This window comes from Dreissena polymorpha, chromosome 15, assembly GCF_020536995.1.
Source record: "Dreissena polymorpha isolate Duluth1 chromosome 15, UMN_Dpol_1.0, whole genome shotgun sequence".
Taxonomy (NCBI): Eukaryota; Metazoa; Mollusca; class Bivalvia; order Myida; family Dreissenidae; genus Dreissena; species Dreissena polymorpha.
In genome coordinates this window covers 46,996,296-47,009,470 of record NC_068369.1, presented here as the reverse complement: position 1 = coordinate 47,009,470, position 13,175 = coordinate 46,996,296, and positions in this window count along the sequence as shown.

Sequence of the window (13,175 nt, the reverse complement as noted above, 5' to 3'; positions counted from 1 at the left end):
TGCTGCAATACTAAAGTAAATTACTAATTAAAGGTCGCTGATGTGTAATGGATGTGGTGTCCACCTAATGATCTGGTGGTCACTGGTTTGATCTCCAGTGTGGGATCATTCTTAAGAAATCTCCAAGAGACACCCAAGTACTGGTTCTAGGCCCAGGAAACGAACTCAAGAGCATTTCACATACATGTACGTAGTTAGTAATTTAAATTTAATCGAACTAAAAATGGGTTAAAACTAACAACTGAAACCCTTATTAATACATTTTATTTTGAATCAAGCAAATGTGGAATTTCATTAAAAATAATGAGATAAATTTAAAAATTCTACTTTAAAGTAATCACGATAATTTAGATTATTTTCAGAATATTTAATGATGATAATGATACAATTATGTATTCCCTAAATGATAAAAATAAATCATGTAAAGTTAATTTATGAAAAATATTTTTATTTTTATCAATATCATGGTAATTACAACTAGATACAGGCAATTAGATCAGAAACGTGTATTAATTATATTAATGAACAACGCAGACATTTGTAGTGATTTATGGTCACTATTTGATTAACGTTCTATACATGACCAGTCATAAAAGGTATTTTTTTGCCAGTACTACAATCGGCAATGATAGTCTGTATTGCATACATATTCCAACGTCTATTATCGATTCGCTTCCTCAAACTGAACAAATATTTAATGTTTACATCGCGAAACGTAATGCATCCAGTTTCACTTTCGGTTTGGTTGGTTTTGTAAACAACGTTATTTTATCTTAAAAATTGGATGATAGGGTGATTAAATAATAATGGAAAAGTAAATCACTTGGATAATAGGTCAAAATGCAACACAAATGAAAGTTAATAGTGCTCTGAATATCAAAGTTTCGGTAAAAAGTTTGGCGCTAGTTCAACGCGCATCGTATACAGCCTCATAACAATATACTGACAACCTTTTGGGTAGTAAAGTAGTAATACAAGGCAATATGGCGACCGTTAGCCACGAGGCCTATCTTACGGAGGAATCCGAGATAGCCGATGTATCACGATTGCCGGAAATGACTTTGATTGTTTTCGCGGCGGTAGCACGGAACACGCCGGTACTGATTGATTTTATCGCGACAATCACGGATCAGCACCGAGCTGCTAATGAGGAAAACGGTGCACACACGGACAAACACGGTGAAAATACGATGGATACACAGCTATGTCATTTTAGAACTCCGAATAACACGGACGATGCCGGATAGAAAGGATGCTTACATGGATTTTAATAGTGTAAAAACGTCTAAAATACGGAGTAAAATGGAAGAAGACGGTATATTAATAATTATGACGGATGGTCATATTAAAACAGGCAACGTATTATGGAAAACGCGTTCGGGATTCTTGCAGATTGCTTTCGATATCTAGGCACTTTGATGTTGCAGCCTTTATAGACGATGACGTCCATTTTGCTGTCTTGCATCTGCATACATAATCTGAGACAGCGCTATGGAAATGAGCGTGTAAGTGTCGCTGACCAGGAGGACAACTATCGCAAAATCATACCAGGACAATTGCGAAACGACAACTCGCTCACCGATCGGAGTTCGAAGATTTCTTCGAACTCAACCACAAAGACGTAATAAAAACAACAAATGCGAATAGCTTCGGGACACTTCAGCTCAGTACGACATGATATGAACATTGCAACGAAATATTCTATTGACACGTAATGCCATGTAGTCGAGTTATAAATTTGAACAATATTATGTGGACTTTTATGATACATTTTAAGAAGATAGTATCATTTGTTAATAATATGTGCAAGATTCTGTCATGTGTGATGACAATTAAATGAAAATATTATGCAAGATAGTATTATAACATAAACAACTTCTCATGTCAGTGTGCACACAAAAGCGTTTGGTATTACATCTTCGAGATCCGATTGCAGAATGAAGGAATTACTGAAAATAAGCCGGCTTTTATACAAGTTATTGTGCGTCCGGGACAGGTAATGTTTTTCCCGTATCGCTACCGTGTTTGTTTGTTTCGTTGTCCTAAAGGTATGGGACTGTCCGTAGATTCCGTGTTGGTCCGTGTTTATCCGGTGCAATCCTTGTTTTTGCCTAGTTTGTACGAAATAGAATGTTGCTCTGCCGGGACAGTCCGTGTGGGCACCGGGTTGATAGCGTGTTGATGCCATTTTCGTGCGGATGCCGTGTTGTCAACGGGGTGATGATATTTGGAAGACAGCTGACGCTCAAAAATTCTTAAACGTTACGGATCGTCCCGGATTGTCTCGGATCTTGATAAGGGGGCGGGAGGGAGGGGGGGGGGGGTCCGGGATGATGCGGGACTGCCGTGGCCATCCGTGCTTTTTCTTGAATTGGGGCTTAAACGTCATTAAGATCATTAATCGTTTGAAAAATCAAGCTTAACAATTGACATATTCAAACTATAAGGAGGGTTAAGTCAGCTTCGATATATCAGACTTGCGATTTTTTCTACATGTATTGTTCTTGTTAAATTATTAACTATTTAAACAATGATTTGTTCACCGAATTAATGATATATATTAGAGTTCTTGGCATGTAGTATAAAAACATTACGAAGTTCAGAATCGAAACTCTTACCCGTTATATGATCATGATAAAGTATTTAGTTAAACAGTCAAATAAGCATTTTAATATGTTGTTTGTTGTGTGTAATAATGCCAACGATAAAGATATCTTAGCGTATGACCTGTTTAAGTCAAGTGTAAGTCAACTTTTGGTCAGCGTAATCTTTATAAGGTGTGGTTACGGTATGGGTATATGGGTAAACTGAACACATGCAATAACTCTTTTTCACTTGTGTCAGATCAACGACGCTCGATTAAATTACTAAATGGCATAACTTTATAACAGCTTAACAAAAGCAAAACACCTTCGTATATAACCGACTTGGAACGTGTATCGATCGCAACCATTGTTTTGTAATTGTTTGCCACGCGTATGCTCACAATGTGTATTATGCAAATGCAACCTAGTTACATGATTCATAACGGCGTATCTTGCTCAATTATAAAGACAGATTGCTATAGTCAATTAGCACTGTTACACTCGAGTTCATGTATTTTTCCCCACGACCAGCGCATATATACATACATACTTACAATGTAGCTTTTACGTGCCACTGTGATGCATGACTTGTATCGTCCAACTTTGTAGCAAAACGTAATTTAATTACCTTTTTGGAAGACGAACTTCTTTAGTTATACACATGTGTGTTCCTTTACATTTTATAAGATTGGTTTTTATTATTATATGGCACAGCTTCAGAAAAAACAAGGACACGGCATAAAAAATCCGCATGTAAATCAACCATCCTTAATTAAAATAAATTGTATGTTTTAGCTATACAATTTCGTATACATATGCACAAGGTTTAAAACCACAAGTTGTTGCAAAACGTTATTGCTACAAATATTAAATAGCATTTATATTGCCATTGACATTACTATTTCAAACATGGTGATAGTGATCAGAGTTTTCTTCAATAATGTAAATGTATAACCATTTAAACTAGTTAATATATTCCAAATACATTTGATATCATAAGTAGACTTTTACATATGATAATACCTAGTTAAGATACAATTTCAATAACCTTGTTCCATAACTTTAAATATGCTTGTCATCGTTATATTGTTTATTCTTATGACAATAAACAAGAAACACACATTCAAAAGAAGTGCTCCTAAGAAATATCTACTTTACTTTCCTTCAGAATGTGTAGTGCAACCGTGGTATATAGAAGCAATGCAACTTAAACAAATATACAGTGGGAATAATCAATTAATGTGTTGTTTTATTTGTACTTAAATCAACGGTTATATTAGTTAAAAAGTAAAAGCCGTAGTAGCGATTTAACTCGCCGCACCAAAATACCACTTGTTATTTCTTTGTTTTCCAAGAAGTGTCCGTTTGTCAAGTGTACTAAACCATATTACCTATTGACAATCCACAAAATTGTGCGTGTCATTTCTTTGACATTGACCTTTTGTAGAAATATTAATGTTCAAACCTTACACATGTTTGTTTTCAGCTGTGATTTATTATGCCCCCCTTCGAAGAAGAGGGGGTATATTGCTTTGCTCATGTCGGTCGGTCGGTCGGTCGGTCGGTCGGTCGGTCGGTCGGTAGGTCGGTCGGTCGGTCGGTCGGTCGGTCGGTCGGTCGGTCGGTCCGTCCACCAGGTGGTTGTCGTATGATAACTCAAGAACGCTTGGGGCTAGGATCATGAAACTTCATAGGTACATTGATCATGACTCGCAGATGACCCTATTGATTTTGAGGTCACTAGGTCAAAGGTCAAGGTCACGGTGACCCGAAATAGTAAAATGGTTTCCGGATGATAACTCAAGAACGCATACACTTAGGATCATGAAACTTCATGGGTAGATTGATCATGACTCGCAGATGACCCCTATTGATTTTGAGGTCACTAGGTCAAAGGTCAAGGTCACGGTGACCCGAAATAGTAAAATGGTTTCCGGATGATAACTCAATAACGCATACGCCTAGGATCATGAAACTTCATGGGTAGATTGATCATGACTCGCAGATGACCCCTATCATTTTTTGTTCAAAGAACGGCATGACCTTGTAAGAAGCGAACAATAATTTTAAAGAGGATGTACGAAGGAAATAAATAAAACCAAAAATCTATAAAACTGTGCTGAATTTAAGCCGTTTTTGCAAATGTGTCATATGGTGATTGGACTTAATGGTCTTAACTGAATTTGCATTTTGTGAAGCAGTGTTTGATAATTATAATAATGATTACTTCACAATTTAATTAATCAAAAAGGTTAATTTAAGCACTTGTTTACCAGTTGCCTGTTTTTCCGCAATCGCTTCGTCACGCCATTATTCCGTTCATTCGTCCGTCCGTCCCTTATTATATCCTTCCGTATTTCCGTCAATCCGTCCCACTTAACATGTTAAGCATTATTCAGGATTTTTAAGGGATTTGAATGCGATTATATACAATGATAAAGAGCATTAAGAGGAAGTGCAGCGTGTACGAGCAATAACTCTACAGAATTTACAAAGTAATTGCCTTTAAGTTAAATTACTTTCGCTCCACTAATATCGAATGTTTCTAAATAAAACTGTGTATAGTGAAAGAGTATATTTAGCGGAAATAGAGTTAAGAACCACAATTTTCACATAAAATTATAAACTTATTATAACACAGTTACAAAGTATATGGGGTATAATGGAATCATCACGGACTTCTATCGTCTATCAGACTATATGTCTCTCCGCCTATCCGTCTGCTTTCTAAAGACACAAACGTGTCCACAGCCGTTCTCTTCCGCGTTTAAATGTACAAGATTCAATCTTGCTGTCATTGTTCCTGATAGCCTGCACGTGTGCATGTGCGCTTGCTATAATACAAGGGACGACTAATCTTTGACTTTCTTTATAGTTATGCTTATTTATATACACCAGTATTAGATTATAATATCCAAGTGAAAAAGTAAAGTGGGATATACTGGAATAACCTTGGTCGTCCTTTCTTCATTTTTTGTCCGTCTGGTCAATCTGTCTATCGTTTGAATGACACTTATTGTCCAATGCGTTCTCCTACACTTTTCAGTTATTGCTCTATTTTTAACTAGAAATCTAATATCATTCTGTTATATGTCACAACACACGGCGTTGTTGGGTATTATTCGTCACTATTGTGACAAAGTCCATTAGCTTTTTGCTTGACGTTTTGTAAATTCAGTTTTGTGTGTGGATCAAGCAAGTGTTGAGATATTCAAACGAATTTTCGTATAATAATAGACGTCTTTATGAGCAAATTTTGATCACAGTGAATACATAAAGGTACTATGTTCAAATGCTATTTCAATTTTACTTACTTCGTTCTCATGTGTACATCTATCTTTAAATATTATACTTAATATATTTTAAATGCCCCCATTGGCATGACATATAGCAATCGCACTGTCCGCTGTCTATCCGCTTCTGCATCTTTAAGTATATAATATTTTAGTTTTCAGTCGGTTGAAGATGATTCCCAGCATGTCTTTGCTAGGATGGCTGATGATGCTGACAGAACGGTACTTCTCGTGCAGCTTGAACTGAACACATATATTATCTGTTTTTCACTTGTGTCATATCAACGAGGCTTGTTAAATTATCAAATAGCATAATTCCATAACAACTTTAAATAGCAAAAGACTTTCGTATATAACCGACTTGGAACGTGTATCTATCGCAACCATTGTTAGCACTGTCCGCTGTCTATCCGTCTGTCCGTCTTTCCGGATATCGGATTTTAGTTTTCAGTCGGTTGAAGATGATGCACAACATGACTTTTCTATGATAGCTGATGCTGCTGATAGAACGGTACTTCTCGAGCAGCTTGAGGTTGAACGTTTCGGTAAGGGGATGACCACAGTCTGAGTCCACTACTTTGGTAACTTATATGCTTCCCAGATCTTCTGCAATAATGCCGTCATAACTGAAGTCGTTGCCCTCGACCGTGCTCAATCAGCTCGGTAGAGACGTTGTTTACAATCGAAGATTTTTCTACATTATTACTACGCACTGCCTCCTTCCCCTTTGCCTTTAGTATTGACGGAATGTCGTCATCCGCTTCTGGTCTGGTATCGTTCTGAACACGACTGAGATCTGGTTGAAGCGGGTAGTTATAGTTGTCGTCGCATTATTCCGTCCACCTGTTTAGGTCTGAGGCAATCTCGGTTAATAGGTTCTCGTCAGTGTCTGTCCATGGCCTTTAGCAGACTGGTCGTCTTGAGGATCTTGAGGGTGCTTAAGAACTCATTACTGCTGCCTGTGGTCACCTCTTTTATTAATGATATATTGCCCCTCAATCCACTCCTCTTGTATCTTCATCCTTACCTCCCTGTTTACTGTTATTCTGTCCTAGATCTTGGCTTGTGTACTTAAAATGCATCAGCTCTATTGTCGCATATTTTCATGCTCTCGGTCGTCACCCTTGATTTGTTCTCCCTTATCTCTATCAAGAATTTCTGCGGCCAATGACAGCATGACTTATTTGATGTTGTTAGTGTCGATATAATTGTCTAATATGATCAGAACTGCACACCTTCTCCCTATCTGTTTTTGAAATGCCTCTGCTATAACTTGATCATTCAGTTTCTCAAACCCAATCCGAGCGTTGTTGGTGATGCGCTTGTTCTTAAACTTTAGTTTGATGGTGGCGGGCAGTAAGTCATGGTTGTTACCGATGACCAGGAAACGTTCTTTGTGATTGCCATGTAAATGCTGGACTAGAACCGTATGAACTTGATCTTGATGTGTACTTGCCCGTTTTGAGCATGCCAGGTTGCTGTTCTGGACGGTTTGTTTGGCGGGTTCTAGTTAACTCAAGAAGTATAAGCTTTCTTTTAGTCTCTGCTTTACCAAATCTTCCCTGTGCCTGACCAGTCTTGGTAGGCATATGGTTCAACCTTGCGTTCTAATCACCGAAGACAATGAGGATGTCTTTGCTTTTGACATTTGCTCTGATTTGATTTGCTCTATGATTCGCTCTGACATTGTATAAAATTGTTCGATCACCTCGTCTAAATTATGCGTTTATTATTATACGTAGAGCTGGATGGTGGTGCTGTTGTTAGCTCTCGCTCAGGTACGGACCGAGATGAGCAAGCTTGAGACTCTGTTGCAACTGATGACGCTGTTGATTACATTCTTCATAACGATGAAGTCAATCCGGTAACGATGTTTGGAATACGCTGAACAATAGTTTGAGCCCCTTGCCAGTTGATGTTTCTCCGAAGCCTGGCCATCTTACCTCGCTACGCTAGTCCTTCGATGTCTCTGCGGTAGCGCTTCAGCTCTTGCGTCAGTTCGTGGATCTTTCCGCAAGCATGTAGTTTTGTCACGTTCCATGTTCCTAGGGATTAACCCTTTATTGCTATTTCTGTCCAGATGGCTTGAGAAAATTTTCGCGATCCCGTCTCTTCTCCAAGAACTTGCAGCTTATCGTTGGAAACATGCCAGAACACTCACTCCGTTTCGCCCACCAGCAGAAGCGGTTAAAAGTGTGTGCATGGGTAAAGGTCCTGAAACCAGAAGTGAGAGTTGAATGTCAGGTGAGAACTGATGCCCGTCCTTTCCGATGGAGCATCTGCCAAACGACAATGCATTATCTCTACGCTGAACAACCTCCACACTCTCTCTATGTCTCTCCCTCGAGGTCTTTTTACGTGAAAATGAATTAAACGTATTCAACATACAAGAAGCATAACTATATAACTCTCTCTCTCTCTCTCTCTCTCTCTCTCTCTTCTATGCGATACCCTCTAGTCGCTGCTCTCGTCTCTCTCGTATACACTCTCTCTCTCTCTTATCTGCTCTCTCATCTTCTCTCTCTATCTCTCTCCTCTCTCTCTCTTATCTTCTATCTCTCTCTCTCTCTCTCTCTCTCTCTCTCTCTCTCTCTCTCCTCTCTCTCTCGCTCTCTCTCTCTCTCTCTCTGTGGACATTTAAAGATCATTAAAAAGAACAATATGCATGCCACAGTGATAAAGAATTGTTTTTTTTGATAAATTTGTTTCGGAGCGTTGCGTTATTTTTTATTGAAGAGAATCTTGCAAACGTTTATATTTTGATAAGGAACAATTAGGGGAAGAGCAGAATACACATATATTTACGAATATCATAATTATTGTTCTTCGCTTAATGTATGTGTTTCTTGGGGTAAACCAGCACTTCGGAGATTTTGAACATTTTTAGATCTTCCGGTTTCCATCATATAAAGATGATCGCATTGTCTAATAAAATTTAATACCATATCAAGTTACATGTTGTTGCACATTTATTTGACAAGTTAATGAAGATAATTAAGTTCGGCGTCAAGCTGTGCTTGTTTGTCGAGCAAGATGATCAATCTTAAGAATTGAGCATCTGTTTGATTACTGATTTGCTAAAATGATTATACCGAATTTAATTTTTGTTTTTGTTTCTAATCTTTCGAATTGTTTTACTGGAAATATTAGTACATGATAGCAATATACGATCTCCGTATAAGTCCAGTTTTATGTTGTTTAATGTACGTGCTATAATACAACAGAAAATAACTTGTGTAAAGTATGTATGTAAATAATTAAATGTATTTACATAATTACGAAATTCAATCTGCTTAATTACTTATTTGCTTAAATTATAATCTCAAATTACCAATATTTGCGTTTCTAATATTGCGATTGTTTTACTGAAAATGTTAGTACAACATAGCAATTTACGAACTCAGTATAAATCCAGTAGTATGAAGATTAATGTACGTACTATAATACAACAAAAAAGAACTGTGGTACAATCTTCTAGTGACTACAAGAGTACATTCGTTAATTTCACTTCCCGATGATTAATTTATACAGTTATTTTATTTAAAATGACAGCAACTATCGTAAAATGTCTATACAGCTAAGACGTTAGATCAACTTTACTCATAAGGCGATGTTCTTTTGCAGACCATTGGTGAAATTGGTTTCATAGTGAGCGTTTATGGGAATGGGGAACTGGCGATCCAATTGTATGGTGATATGTGGCTGTGCAAGCAGGAAGCAGTTACGTTGTTGACGGGAGGTAATTACAACCTTTTTTCAGACTTTATTTAAATACATTGATAATGTTAACAGAACGAGGAGTGGTTGGCATTTCAGATCAGTGCCCTTTATCATAAGGCAAGGTGTTTAGTGATTGTCTTTTAACTGTCAATACTATAATCCATTTCAAATGTCCGCTTCATAAATTTTAAACGTCTGTATGTACTGCCATATAACTTCAGATTATTACACGCTATCGCTACGCTTTGTACTAAACATGAACGCTTGTTAATTCTTAAGCGGCCGTGTTTTTTTAAGATTTACTCGTAGCTTTCAAATATGCTAACTTTCAAAGTTGTCGTCTGCTTAAATCGTTTTCGCGGAAAACGATGATGCTTACTTTCTGAATGTAAGCACATGTACTGTTATAACGTACACATACGTGTTGAATTCTCTTTTAGGATTAAACTCTACAAAATTGTTAAGTAAGCGAATAAATAAAAGTGTACGCATAACTTCATCACAAGCTCTAGAAATTAATATAACAACATATTTTTTTCAATTTTTATTATAATCAGTATCTAGTTGGCGTTCATATAATCCGATACTTAGTTTGGCAAACAATACTAGACACAAACAGCTATGATAGTGCCTGCAGAGATGCTCAATTCGATCACAACGTACTGTTCATGATTTGCTGACGGTTTTCTGACCATAGTTGAACGTTGTTTAAATGTAAAAAAGTCGTAAAATGTATAATTCTTAAAATGTTAACCGTCCGATCATAAAATAAGAAGCAAAAGATATCTCGTAATACATCAAATGGTATTCATATTTATTTTGTCTATGTAAATTCGTTCCCTTCGTTTCTAGGCGGCACTTCGACAAATGCCATTACACATTCGATTTGTCTTAAACACAGCGTTTTAGTTGACAAGTAGTGAAGCATCATTCAACATCAGTATAATATTCAAACTAGCACAACTGAATATCTCTTTGGAAATCAAAGTGAATCAATATGTTCAAAAGAAAAATAACAATTAGATCTTCTCTGTTACAAATAAGTTTAATACAATTAAAGCAAAAGAAACATCTATAAAACAAGGTTGTTGGCAAATGTATCATCCAAACAACAGTTTCACTTTTAGACTTGATTAGAGTAACACACCAAACTAAAACGCGAATGAGATGACATTGTATATGGGCGCTTGTTGGTTTTAAGTATTTTACTAATTCTAATACAATTTATATGTTTTTGACTTAACCATATATATACATTTATTATTTTAAATGCATATTCTAATAAAACTATCTTATAAAAATTGGTACACAGTATTGCCGTGCGTTTTTCAAAATCTCATGGAGTAATACAACTAAAACATTTCTTTTTGAAGAGTATGCACTTTAAATATTTCGTTTTGAATTGTGTATGGTATGCACAAACGGGCCTCATGTCATTTGAGACCAGCAGGCGCGCAGCCTGGCAAGGAGCTACCCTGTCCGTCATAAAGTCACGGATGCGCGGGCTGGTATGGAGCTACGCTGGCCGCGTATGGTATAATATCAAATTTCGCATAACGCGAATCATATATTTAAGTACCATATAATATTATTTAGGAGCCATTACATCTAGTTTTCGCGACTTCACTTCCCCACTTTGTTCCTCTTGAGAGCGAGTTTAGCCATTCGCTTCTTATATGAGTATCCACTTAATACATTAATATGAGTGGTTATTGTTAATACTATTTCGTTGACAAATATTTTTCCATCAAACATATACTATTCAATGCATTCAATAATTAAGAATGCATTATTGGTGTAAACAATTAAAAACACAATCTTAACCGCAAAGCACGAAGCAGATACATGACTCGTCATACTCCGTTGCTATCTTTAGAATTTTGACATAAACCTAACCCTATATATTCTGCTAGAGGCATGATAGTCATGGGTCATGGACTATTTATTCCTACATGTTCCACCTTCAAAAATAGTTATCGCCTCATTTTAGATGTAAACGCAAAAACGATAAATTAATTCCTTTAAATTAAACATGGGCCTCGGATGTCACGCTCATAACTTGTTTTTGTACTAACAGTAAACACAGTTATAATATTAACCTATTTATCTAAAAAGAAACAGAAAGCTTATATTTCGTGAAATATCTCTGTCATTAGCGAATGCGATGTTAGGATTTATTCATTCGAGTCTGCATGCGGGAAATGTTACCATCACTATTTTGGCCATTGACAGGTTAGCCATTGATGAGAGGCATCGAATAGGCGCCATTTAACAGGTTATATCGCGACACAAGTAAAACAATAATAGGCGTGATAATTACCTCTTCTTTGTACTTTTTTGACATCCTTCACAACGACTGGTTTAGATTATCTGACAAATAAGTGAGATCAAGAAAAAAGACCTTAGAGACAACTGAAATAAAGAAAAAGTGTTTCCAATCCATTAATTGCTTCGACATATTTTTTCAAATCTAAAAATGAAGAAAACATAGAATTGGCAAAAACTGTCAATTTAGACAAGAAAACAAAATATGTTTTTCTTTCTTAATAATCTTCGTCCGTTAAACTGTTAGTAAGCTCATCCGCCCGTCCGTCTGTCCTTAACAGTTTATTGTCAATCCGATATATCCTAATACTTAAAAAGATTTTCACGACACTCATATTTTCATTTCTCCTAAAGCTTCTACATGTTTGCGGTTAAATATTCGTGAACACACTAATTAAAATAAATATTCATTTTCAACTGAATTTTTATTATTCTTGTTTACTTCATAAAGTAGATTTCATCCAAATGTGAAGTAACCATTGTTATCAGACTCGCTCAACCACTTCGTGCTAACTTTATTGTACCAGTACAAGTTTAATCTTAAAAGTTAGATTACTGTCCAAACAGATTACTGTCCATGTTCAATTTACTTAATCTAGGTAAATGAAAGCGTTTATACTAATAATACTCCCAGCACTACTTCTATTTTTTTATTTGACAATATGTTTTCTTCAAACATAAATTTTGCTTCACCCTATGCCTCTTCCCTGCTCTCTTTTCCTTTCTCCTCTGTGATCTATCACTTCCTCATTTCCAGTTCTGTTGCAAACGCTGTTACCAAACAGCAGAAATATGCGTACCATTATATGGCTTTACGGGTTGTATTATAAAACGAATTATGTCAGCGTTTTAGTCTCATCTCGTCCTTATGGGAACAATTCATAATGTTTAAGAGTAAACACATGTTTGGAAACGCTGTCATGAGTACATACAGGACGCCGGTAAGATTTGCGCTACTGCTTCTTCTATTGTATGTCTTCTGAATATGGCTAAATGTATTAAGTTTGATTTCTCTGCGTAATAGCGTATATAATTCGCTTAATGCATCAACTACTGTGGAACATCCGCGAAGGCATTTCCTGTTAGGAACGCACATATATGATGATATTCAAGTTCTTATAAATCTCCTTTATTGCTTCAAGTATGTTGGACCACTTCTTTGGTTAGCGTGTATCTTGTTACAGTAAGGTGATATCCATCCAAACTCAGGACCCTCATTTTCCGAATCATCGATACACACAGATACAGATAG